This window comes from Phyllostomus hastatus, unplaced genomic scaffold, assembly GCF_019186645.2.
Source record: "Phyllostomus hastatus isolate PE091 unplaced genomic scaffold, TTU_PhHast_1.1 phas_scaffold_1066, whole genome shotgun sequence".
NCBI classification, from domain to species: Eukaryota; Metazoa; Chordata; class Mammalia; order Chiroptera; family Phyllostomidae; genus Phyllostomus; species Phyllostomus hastatus.
Window position 1 is genome coordinate 23786912 of NW_025334004.1, and position 12724 is coordinate 23799635.

Sequence of the window (12724 nt, forward strand, 5' to 3'; positions counted from 1 at the left end):
ATTATAGAACATGAGATAATAAAAACGAACAGGGAAAAGAGGAAAAAAAAGGGAACTTGCCCAAGATAAAACTACTGTTCGGGACCTCGGCTCATGCAAAGGGGGTGCTCTGCTGCGTCTGGACTTTGGTGTCTCTTTCAACCCTGTGCAGCTTCGGATTATGCAGACGGGCAGAGAAGCAGGTCCCAGGATGCCAGGGGCTTGGGTCTGGTCGACGTGTTCAGACAAGACCAGAGGAGGCAGCAGGAACTTGTCCAAAACCAAAGCCTGACAGTCAAGTTGCCTGCTGCCAAAGGACTGGGGAGCAACGGCCAAAGCTGGAAACCTCTGATCTTAACCCCCCAAATCCCAAGGTTGTGGGATGCCCATGTGATTAAGGGCCTTAGGCCAAGAATCCAGGATTCTTCTTGATTATTTGTACAAGCAGATGAGATAGACACTAGTTGGGGTATGAAGGAGGTGAATTCCATCACTCCACTGCTTGCCTAAGGACCTACTAGAACTCTTCCAGGATTCCTCTAGTTCCCATGACTCACTAACGCATCCAGATGAACTAGTGTTGATTACAGTAAGATCCTTTGTGAGGTAACTACTTCCCCACCCTCAGCTATCAGTGTTTACTAATTGCAAAATTTTTTAATCCTCACCACCTGAGGACATTGTTTTCATTGCTTTGAGAGAGAGAAAGAGAGAGAGAGAGAGAGAGAGAACAAACATCAATATGAGAGGGAAATAGTAATTGGTTGCCTCTTGCACGCACCCTGACTGGGGATCAAACCCACAACTTGGGTATGTGTCCTGACCAGGAATTGAACCTGCAACCTTTTGGTCTATGGCACAATGCTCCAACCACTTGAGCCACCACACCGGCCAGAGCACTAATTGCAAACTATTGCAGACAGTCAAAGTGACAAAGAACCTACAAACAAGCTTTCCACTGTGGATTCATCAGTCTTTGTTCAGATCAACACTCCACAGCTACGACCTCCTTCTTTGCAATGTACAATCAGTTAACCCAAGATGATGGCCTGCGTCCATCACACCCACACATGACCATCCTATGAACACTGCTGTGATCACGTTACCTGAAAAGAGCGCACACACCACCTGCCGCCTTCTCCAACCTGCCGGTGTCCCCACTGCTCTCACACCTGCTTCCTCCTTACCAGACGGGTCCCATGGGTTGAGGGAGTGCACGGACAGAAGGACCTCATTCCGACTGCAGATTCCTCCCACAGCAGTGAGCCCCATCCTGGGGGGAGGGGAGCCTGTCGCAGAATACCCTAGAGACTTTTCTTCAACGTTCTTCTATGTACATATCTTATTTTCCCTCAAGATGACAAAGCACTTTCTGGGCAAGAGTCCTCTTCTTCACTTCTTTGAACTCTTCTTCAGGAACCTTCAACTGTGGTATCTAAGGGAATACTGGGAACGCACTTTTTGAATCAAGTTGAATGGGGCCTCAAACTCGACAGGTTCCCCTGGAGTTCAACCTTCAGTGACATCAGTAGTTAGGACGACTCATCTGCTCTTCCAAACCCTGGTGTTTCTCCAAGTCACGAGAGGTGCAAAGAATAATGCATTGGGACTACTGGTAATTCCCTTTAACCTCTCCTCTAACCAGCTCCGGTAAGTTTAAAAATGCACAGATCTTTTATAAAAAGATCTATAAGCAACTGGGTAGTCATTATGCTAATACAGATTATTGAGACAGTTCCAAAACAACTTCTAAAGTTTTAGAGATTTCTTGTACTTGTTGCTTCCTTAGGACACCTTCGTGCAGCCCTTTCTGTTCACACAGGTTTATGAAATTGACGTGAACATGATCGATGTTTCCAATTCAGTTTTGAGCAACACAAGAATTTTAGTTGGGGGTCAGGAGCCTTAGGTGGGTCCTTTCTTCTCGTTTCCAGAGCAAGCACTGGGGTTTTGGCCGGGCCCCCTGCCCATCACAGGCAAAAGGAGTCCTTCTGAACTTGCTCCGGGGAAGTAGAAGCCCCTCAGGGCTGCAACCTGGATTCTTCCTGCTCCTTTCTGGTGATAAGGGTCACGTGCTCTAGAAGGGCTACTTGCTCCACGGCCAGGTCAAGACCCTGCTCCACCCTGCCTGGGCCAGCACCATCCCGCCGCCTCCCAGCCCCCACGCACTGCAACTGGGCGCAGGGCAGACCCAGGTGTGAAACTGAAACTCGGAAACGCTCCCTGGCAGATTGGCACTGTGGCCACCAAACACTTCCCATCCTAGTCCTCCATCCTCGACTCCAACTAAACTTTGAAAGTATTTTATTTCACCTAAGATGTCACTCTATTTTCTCAAGCCTTTTCTTCATAAAAAAATACAAAGGTAGACTTTGACACAGTGTCTTCCCAAACCATCAAAAAATCCCACTGCTGTGTAGGGTGTCATCAAACCAGTCTTCGCTCGGAAAGCCAGAGCAGTATGTTTAAAAGTATCAAGCACGGAAGCTCAAAGAACTAGATGCTGCAGCCCAGAGCTCAAAATAGCCGGACGGAGGCTCATAAACAATAATGTGAGGGGGCAGCTTCCCACCAGAAATAACTATTTGCTAATGCATCATCCTGGAAGCAAACACTAACCCTCAAAAAAACATATTGAAATAGTTTTTCACATTAACTTCTAAATGTCCATAAAAATCAACAATCATTTCTGGGAAAGGAGATACTTAGAAGTCCAACCAGATGGCAAAAATGGGCCCCCAAAGCAAAGCTTGTATTTAATTCAGAGTTCGGATTTACAAGAGTAAGTGAAGAGAATTGGTTGGAAGGGAATTGTTTTGGCACCTCTTTTATTAATAAAATCTTTGACTACGTACTAAGTGTGTTTTCAACACTAGTGAAGCTTCATGCGCAAACAATGTCAATTATAACCGGCTAAAACAACAAAGATATCACCCAGAATAATATCTCTCAATATACCTGTTTTTGTTTTGTTTTTTTGCCTTTTAAGATTTGGCCCATAACACAAACGCAGGCATTGAAGTCTTCCATGCAGTCACAGGGTGCTACAGTAGTGTGGCGCACCAGGCACACGGGCACGAGGGAGACCCGAAGTCTGGCCACCCTCGGGACCCTCCCTGGGACCTTGAGTACCCAGGCAAGCCTATCTCAGACGAGCCCACGCGTTTGAATTTTGGCCCCATAGGTACATTTTATCAAGATCCATATTCTCTCCAATCCCCTGCCCCCTTTCAGCCCCCAGAAAGATCTGGGTCCTGCATCTTCGCCTTTTCTGAACTTCTAGGCGCCACGTGGAGATAGCCTCCACGAGAGCTTCATGGGCGTCTATAAGCTGAGCCTGGAGAAAACAGAGGGAAGCACAAATGCATTGCTATTTTTATCAGAAACCGCACAAAGCAGTTAGCGGGGGCATCCATTCACTGTCCTACTGGGCTCTCCCGCCCAACCTCCCCTGCACCCTCCAAATAAGAGACCCCTTTTATCAGGTGGTTCGCCTGCTCCGCTCTGCCAAAGGCTTGGACTTGCATACAAGACCCTGGGTCTCCCAAATGTTCTTGTCACTCTTCCTGAACACTAGTGCACTACTCCTGTCACCCTGACCCTCCCACGCCCCGCCCGACGGACACCTCCTCTCACCTCCTGCCGGCGCCAACCCCACCCAGCCTCCCTGGCTTCACTCAGGTGTGGCCTCCTGAGGAAACCGACAGCTCCCTCCCGTTCCCCCCAGCTCCGATTCCTCTGGGCTGGGAACAATTACTGACACTTGACTCATAGTGAATATATGCTATCTTGTATTATATCTTATACAGCCACTGATTTTCTCCTTGTCTCAATGCACGTTTATTAAAGGCAGAGGCAACGTCTTATGCTGCTTTATGTCTTCCACAATAGTTAAAGAGATGGCAAATTATTGTCCCTCTCTCCAGATCCCATATTGCTTTAAATCAGGCTGGCGTCTGGACGGTGTGGGTGGAGCCAAGCTCCGTTGGCACAGCACAAGGAAAGGGCATTCCAGCATGACTTTGAACCAGTAACCCTGTCTTTGCTTCTGAAAGTGCCTAACTGGCATCCAGGTAGTGGTGCCAAGGTAATAACTCCAGCCCCTCCCAACTTCTCCAGGGTTTTAACACTGAACTTCCTTAGCCACTGTGACTGCAACTCAGCAACTCAGGAGACCATTTTAGTTCACAGGTGCTACGCAGTGTAGGGTCGGACAGTGCTCTGCACTTTGTATTTTAACAAAACCAAGAAGGTCCTGATTACATACAGAGCATAGAATGCAGCTGGTTAAGCGCTGTATGGAAAGAAACTGGAATGGGATCACAGGGTAGCAACAGGAATAATTAAAGCGCCAAGAGAGAGCGCTTAAAAAAACAAAAAGTAGATGGAAGTGGGATTACGGCGAAGAAAAACAGGTCAGGGGAATGAAAGTGTTCAAGCGTATGGTGGGTTATCTTAAGGAAATCAATAATCAGCTCTTTTCCATCTAGGGAGGAGACAATGAGGAAAAGTTTACATGTACCAAGAGATGTAGGTTAGATAAACTTACAGACATAATCCTCGAGAGGACAAAAGTGAGGACAGTCTCCTGAGAGAGGCTGTGCCCATTTTGTGGTTAGGAAACATTTATGATGGAATAAATGGCTTTTCTATCCAGGATGGCAAGTGTGTTTACCCTTTCGGATATGCACAAGGGGATAATGTTACTTTTCTGACCTATATATTTAGGTCAAACCACAGGGATGATATTACAATGAGAAGAACACCAAATTCATCATTTTACCACTTTCTAAAGTCCCATGTTGGAAGTGAGACACACGCATAGAGTTAGCTCTTATAGCATATACATCAGATGATATAATTTTACTTTTAAAAAATATCTAAAGGCAGAAAACCCATGTCTGTGAATTCAACCTCCAATTTTCACCCACCTTACTCCATAAAGATCCGTGCATTTCAGAAATGCGCGTGGAACGCCCCCGACTTGGTAAACCTTGCACAGCCCCCAAGACGGCAAAAATGGAAAGACAGGATGTTGTCCCCAAACCCCTTCCCAGAACCCCACCTTAAAGAATAATTAAAAAAATATATATTGCAACTCATTGACATTAGAAGTTGTAGCCTGAATTTTCTAATAGTTTTAGATAAACGCTTTAAAAATAATTGGAAGGTTCATGGGCTCTCTGGATGGATTCGAACGTTACAGAGGCCAAGGGATTTTTAAAATCTGCCCAAAGGTAACATTTTGTACACCCCCCAGCACATGGTTAATTAAGACTCCCGCTGCTGCTGAGTGGCCGCAGTCTGCGCTAGACTGTTCCACGTGAGGACTTCTGCCGATGCGGCACTACCTTGGGGAAGAGTATACATGATCTGACTTTTAAAAATTTCCATAGACACCCAATGTTCAAAGTCTTTTTAAATCGATGTGGCTATAAATAACATATAATGCTAGTTCCATTTTTGAGAAGGTATAAAGATACCGTAATTAATGTTTAAAAAGCCATCTTTCAAATGACAGTGGGAACATCACGGTTCCATTGGTGTCTGGCCCAAGGGAAGGCCAGGGTGCACTCTGGCCACACACACACCCCTGTCTTTGCCATCCACCGCCTTCAGCAAGATAGCCCCGACCCCTGACCGCAGCCCCGACCCCTGGCCACAGCCAGCGCTCTGCCCCTGTCCAGCCCTGGGAAGTTTAGTAAGCTCTCTGGAGCACCCGCGCTTTATCATATCTTGTCCCCTCCTGGGCAACACCCCCCGACCACGGAGCTCTAGGTGATCTCTGAAGCCTCTGGCCACTCACCTGCGCCTGTCCTGCCACCAGTCACGGCCCACTAGGAAGCACACGACTTGTCACCAGATCACATGGTCTTCAGGGGTCGGAGCCGTGTCACCTATGCCCTTGACCCTCCACAGCCTAGTGTGGACGAATGCATTCGTGATAGATGCTCTCTAAACATTTCACATGGTAAACATGTAAAGGCCATTAAGGATGGATATTATTTTCAGGTTGATGTATGCAAAAATTAAGTTACTTTTAGTTTTAAAAAAAGAATGCAAATCTGCTTTTTGGAATCACGGAGTCCACTTAGTTGGCTTTTTTTTACTAGATGGAATTAAGTGGTTGTTGTATTTTCTGTCACCCTTTATCTGTTGGCTCAAACATCTCTTCCCGGAGGGGTAGGGGTCGGGGGAGCCTTTCGGGACCACCTGCCCCTCCCCCCACACAAGGACACCATGCCCCTCCTGGGGCGAGCTCACGTTTCTGCTCACGCAGCTCCCTTCATGTTCCCTGTCTCGCACAAATCCCAGTTAGTACATCACACTTGTGTGATTATTTGAATGTCTGATGAATATCCTGTCTTAGACCATTCAGGCTTCTGTAGCAAAACTGGGCGGCTTATCCACAACAGAAATGTATCCTACACAATTCTGGAGGCTGGGAAGTCCAAGATCAAGGTGCCTGCAGATTCCGGGTCTGGTAAGGGCCCGCTCGCTGCTTGGTTCACACATGGCCGTCTTCCCTCTGGGTCCTCATGTGGCACAAACAGTAAGGGAGCTCTTTGGGCTCTTTCGTTAGGGCACTGATCCCCTTTGTAAGGACTCCTTCCTCCTGACCTAATCGTCTCCCAAAGGCCCCACAGCCAAACACCACCACACTGGGGACTGGGTTCCAACATGTGAATTTGGGAGGGGAACACAATCATTCAGCCGTGGCATATCGCTTTGAACCTGTGGGTGCAGGAAAACTGTATGATAGAGGGTCCTATACCCTCTCTTCTTCCGTCCCATTCAGAATTCACAGGACATCGCTGCATACTGTGACCTCTCATCTCCATGTTAATACTAGTCAGGAATGTTTAGAGTGTATTTTTGTATCTACTCTTTATTTTTTTTTAAGATTTTATTTATTTATTTTTAGAGAGGGAAGGGAGGGAGAGAGGGAGAGGGAGAGGGAGAGGGAGAGAGAGAGAGAGAGAGAGAGAGAGAGAGAGAAACATCAATGTGCGGTTGCTGGGGGTTATGGCCTGCAACCCAGGAATGTACCCTGGCTGGGAATCGAACCTGGGACACTTTGGTTCCCAGCCCACGCTCAATCCACTGAGCTACACCAGCCAGGGCTTTTGTATCTACTCTTTAGCTGAATGTTTCATACCTAAATTCTACATTGAATGAAGCTGTTTTACAGAAAAGCCCAGTTCCTGGGAGTTTCATAGGCCACCCCACCACACACCAATTTAAGCCTTATATCCACCAGTTTAAGTGGTTCTCAAATCTGATGAGCCCAATACTTAGAGGCGTTCATAAAAATGCTAGGCTCCAACGATTCAGACGCTACTCAGTGAGACTGGGGCGAGGCCAGGAATTGGTCCGATGACCAACATCTGGGTCATGCTGGGGTGGCTGCTTCTCAGACCCCACTTCAGAAACTCTGCTCCAAGGAGTTTGTAACCCTCTGCAGGGAGCTTGCAAACCACGCCCGTGGTATCTCCGGATATATCATGTCTACTGAGGTTCTCCTCACTTCTCACTAAAGGTTCTGGTACTCGTAAAGAGAATAAAGAGAAACAGAAAGTTCTAGAAGCTTCCAGGCATAGCAGAAAGGGTGTCACTGGTTCTCTGGTACATTGTAAATACTCTTTCCTGGAGGGCAAGGGGGACCCACCCCCCAGCCCCACACAGGCCTGTCAGGGCAGATGAGGGGACACTGAGGGGCGTCTGGAAGGAAAGGCTGAGGGACAGTCCGTGTGTACCAGAGACGGACACAGGAAGGCACCTCACAAATGCCGCTCCCATCACGAAGAATGGCTCCTCGAGTAGCCATGGCTCCAACGTGGACAAAGGTGTTAGACTGTTGACCTCCACCTGTGTCTTGGTTGATCTTAGCAACCAAGGAAGGGTTCCAAAAGGAATCCCACTTCTGCCCTCTGGCTCTCACTGGGTGGACATCGCCTCCCTAGACACCATCAAAACCCCTTCTCGGATTAAAGGAAAGGGGAAAAAATGACGAAGGCCGAGTCGATTCTTACAGGACACTTCTCAAACCACAGCCAAAGCGCCACGAGTCCAAGCACATTAGCGGCAGACAAACCTCACCAAGCGTAGTCTTCTCCTTTCCAGTGGATGTCACAGTTGGGACAGGTTCCGGACGCATCCCAAGACCACACCAAAAACAGCCTGGTCACTTCTGATGCCAAGGCAAGCACACGATCAGGACACGTGTCACCCAAACTTCCAATTCCACATATGTTCCACCTTCACTATTTTCTTTCCTACAGTCTTAATATATCTATTCTATTCCCTTAATATTTTTTTATTGCTGTTCAGTTACAGTTGTCCCCATTTCCCCCTCCTGTTCCCTCCCTTCCCCTTCTTTCCCCCGTTATCCCCCTCCCCCCTCCCCTCTGGTCACTGTCTCTTAATGTATTTTTTAAAGCTCATTTTTATGAAATACAATTATTTAAAAAGGCAAATGTATACCACCACCATCAATCAAAACTTCAGTGCCACTTCCCCTATAGAGAGTCAGTAGAAATAAATACGAAATAGTGTTGTTAAGTGTGAGCTTTGACACCATTGCCTGACCAAGGCCCTGGGCGAGAAAGCTGTTCTTTCTTCATTATCAAGACCTTATGTTTCATGAAATCAGAGAAATTAAAAAAAATAGAGGACTGAATAAAGGAGATGTGGTACATGTATGCAATGGGATAGTACTCAGCCATAGAAAAGATCAAATGCTGCCATTTTCAATATTTCCATTTCTCAACGGACCTTGAGAACATTATGCTAAGTAAAATAAGTCAGCCAAAAAAAGCTAAGTACCATATGATTTCACTTATCTGTGGGATATAAAACTGAAACTCAGCGACACAGACAGACAACGGTATGGTGGTCACGGAGGCGGTGGGTGGGAAAGGGTGGAGGGGCCCAATGTACGTTGACAGGAGATGATCTGACTGTGGGTTGGGGGCACGCAGTGCAACATACAGATCACGTGTCATAGAAATGTACACTTGAAACCTATAGATCTCATTAACCAATGTCAGTCCAATAAATTTCATTTAAAAAGAAAAAAAACAACATATTTTTTTTCATTGTGTGAGAGATGCTTTGTTCAGGAAACACAAAAACCAATTTCTTCTTCTCAAACTAAAAAATACATCAGAGTGATCACTCTGTAAGGTATATAAATATTTAATCCCTATGTTATACACTTGAAACATGTAATACTGTATGCCAACTGTAATTTGAAAATAAATTTAAAAATGTTTTTAATGTAAAAACAATAATTTTAAAAAACCAATTTCCTCTGTCCCACACTTAAAAAGACATCAGGGTGATCACTTTGCAAGTTATATAAATGTCTAATCACTATGTATATATCTGAAACTAACATATGTCAACTCATTGAAAAATAAATTTAAAACATTTAAAAAATATTTTTAAAAAGACATTGATTGAAATCAAGCCTTAGTGACCTGGATTTAATATTTTGGCAATAAAAATCTATAATCAGTACATCACTCGATGATAACCATGTCATTCATTCATTCATTCATTCATTCAACAAATACTATTGAATGCCTACTGCAAGCTCAGCTTTTTCCCAGGCCTGTCACAAACCTCCTGCCCCATCGATGCCTGCACTCTAGTGCAGAGAGACGGGCGATAAACCAACCAACCACACTGTACTTAAGTGGTATACAAATACATATACATACGCACACAGATGCACATATACACAGCCGTACATAGCAGATTGTGTCAAGGACGACCTCTCTGATGAGTGACATTTGAGCAGAGGCCCAGAGGAAGTGGGGGAGAACATCAGGCACATATCCAGAAAAAAACCTTGCCAGACGAAAGGAACAGTGAGTACAAAGTCCCTGAGGATGTTTGGTGCTCGGTTTGTTTGAGATCGATTAAGCAGGCCAGTGCAGCTCAGCAGAGCCGGCCGGCCGGGCAGAAAACCACAGGAGAGGAGGTGGGAGAGTACTAGGAGGGAGGAGCCTTGAAGGTCAAAGTGAGGTCTTTGGATTTCACTCTGAAAGCCTAGAACATTCTTTGGAAAGGTGACAGGACACGGCTCTTTAAAAGGAACGCCCTGGCTACTGCACTGAGGACAAACTGCAGGGGGAAGAAGAGGCAGGCACAGAGAGACTTAACGAAACTATGAAACCAGGCAGGTCAGGATGGTGGCTCGAGGGGCAGGGCGATTTTCTCGGGGTCCGTGACAAGTGTACCTATTATGAAGCGGACAAGATGTTGTGCGTATTACGAGGCTGACAAGATTTGCTGGTGGATTACTTGTGGCATGGGAGAGAAAAGGAGGGGTTAAGAATGACTTTGAGATTTTTTTTAGCCCGAACAACTGGAAAAACAGTCTTGATAACTGCTCAGATTAGAAGACGCAGAAGAAGTAGTTTAGGGGCGGGGATGGTGCTGCTGGTAAGCAGGGGTTTGGTTTGAAGTGCTGACTGGAGAGGCAGGGAAGGCCCTGGAACACGCCAGCCTGGATGTCAGGGGAGAGGGAGAGATCTGTACAGGTGGCACCTCGCCACGAGACTGGATGAGGTCACCAGGAAGTGGACGTAGAGAGAGGTGAGGTCTGAGTGTGGGGCACTTGGAGGGTCCGGGGCCAGACGATGAAAGAGACCTCCAGCAATACGACTGGTTAAATGCTCGCTTTAAAGGTGCTTGCAAAAAACTCAGCTGTCCTCCCTCCTCTGTAGGGTCAACTCTCCCATAACCTTTGTTGTACAGATCATTTTTGCAGAAAATGTGTTCTTTGTTGATCAAGTTAGGAGAACTTCCACATTTGCTTTCTTAAGAAATAAGCTTTCGTGGACCTGAACTCGGAGTGGTCGAGTGCTATAAAGAACCAACTAACACGTTAGCCGGCCCTAGCTTTATGGATGCTGGCTGAAGACACGAAACCCCTGGGTCAGAAGCGCAAGAGTTTATCAATCACAGCACAGCACGCGGCATGAGCTTCATAGTTCTGACCGGTTGCCCGTGTCCCCCAAACACCCTCAGAGGGAAGAGAATCAGGTGTGGCTAGAGGCTCCCCTTGCAGTGGGTTTCTGTCACAGCCCAGCTACCCCACGCTCAGGACACCCCATCATTCATAATGGGCTGCAAGCAGACCTGTCCCACCTTTGCTCCAGAGAGAGATGTTTTCTTTATAATACTAGACAGCAAACACGTCAGCCCTCCGAGTTAGTGAGAAATATCATCACAGCAAACAGCCTTACTCTGCCTTATTCTGAAAAGATAATTCAGAACAAAAAAGTTACCGGCACCTCTGTTCACAAGAGATACATGGACAATTATCTGCCAACAAGAGCAGAGATTGTTCAGTGGTGCATCTTGGAGAATTTATGAGCCCTTATCCTGTTCCAGTTAGGAATTCAAAACCTTAACTATTTAAGAAAATCAAAATTATATTTACTTGACTAGACAACACTTTAACCTGGTACAACAGTCAAAACATAAAATACTCAGGATTACAAAAGATGGTATAAAGTGGTTTCTCATTTGTTGTGAGAAAGGAGCACACTTCCATCACACCGATTTCTTCTTGCATCCTTATTAATGCTGCCCTTTTAACCAACTTTCAAATGACTAAGATTCCCTGAATGGGTATTAAAAGCTCAGCTCTTAGGGGATATAAAAAAACTACTTTTGTATTATTGGAGTTTTATTAGTCTTCTACTTAAGCCCCCACCCACATCTGGTTGGCCCATGCGAGCCCAGATGACAACGCTAAGGGCCGAATCCAGCGTAAAAATACTAAGTGGTGGTAACATTTTAACCAAGAGCTGCCTGGGAAGAGGCTTCGGCACGGTTCTCTTATCTGTTGTATCTGCCAGACAGGCGTGTAGCTCCGTAATCAATGATACATAGCTTTACTCACAGTCTTTCTTCTCAGAAGATCGCGTTTCTGTCTAGTTACAATCTGAGGACATACGTCATAGTAAGCTCCTGATAAATCTTGTTGACAAGCTAGGCCCATCAAGCTTTGAAACGTGACTAGTGCAAATTAAGGTGTGCTGTTAAGCTAGTATGAAAAAATGATAAAGAGTATCAAATATCCCAATAATTCTTATACTGATTGCATGTTGAAAAAATATTTTGGGTATATGGGGATAAGTACGATGTATTCTGAAAATGGACCTTTTTACATTTTTAATATAGCTATTAGAAAATGTACAATGTGGTTCATATCATATTTCTATTGGACAACAGGGCTCTAGGATCTTGGGGAAAAGGCATAAACTTGCTAGAATATAAGGCAGGAAGAACTTAAGCCACTTTCTTTGGATATGAAAGAAAAGGAAGACCCCAGAAAGTTGGAGACACAAGACAGCAGATGTGGACAGATTCAGTATGAGAAAACCGAAATTTATAAGAATAGATGGCGTTTATTTTAGTAAAGTTGTGTTAAATTAAAAACAATTCTTACAGATAGCAAGTGCTCTCAAAATACAATGCAATTTATACAAAAATTCAACTTTTCAGAAACACATTGACATGACACAAAGGATATAGCACAACTCTCCAACATAAACAACTTACACTCGATCCTTACATTGAAGCTAGAAGAATAAAAAGCAAGGAAGCACCTACCCCACAGGGGCAAACAAACACCTTGACGTACCGAACAGGGACTACCCAGACTCGGGACTAATGCTTCGTGCTTCCAGTGACAAATACAAAATGCACGGAGGGCTGCAATCAT

General features: G+C 45.5%; 1 protein-coding gene across 20 annotated transcripts in view; it reads right to left on the reverse strand.

Annotated features, from left to right (window-relative positions):
* ABLIM1 (actin binding LIM protein 1) overlaps positions 1 to 12724 on the reverse strand; it is a 265106-nt gene that overhangs the window by 118011 nt on the left and 134371 nt on the right. The window lies entirely within an intron of this gene.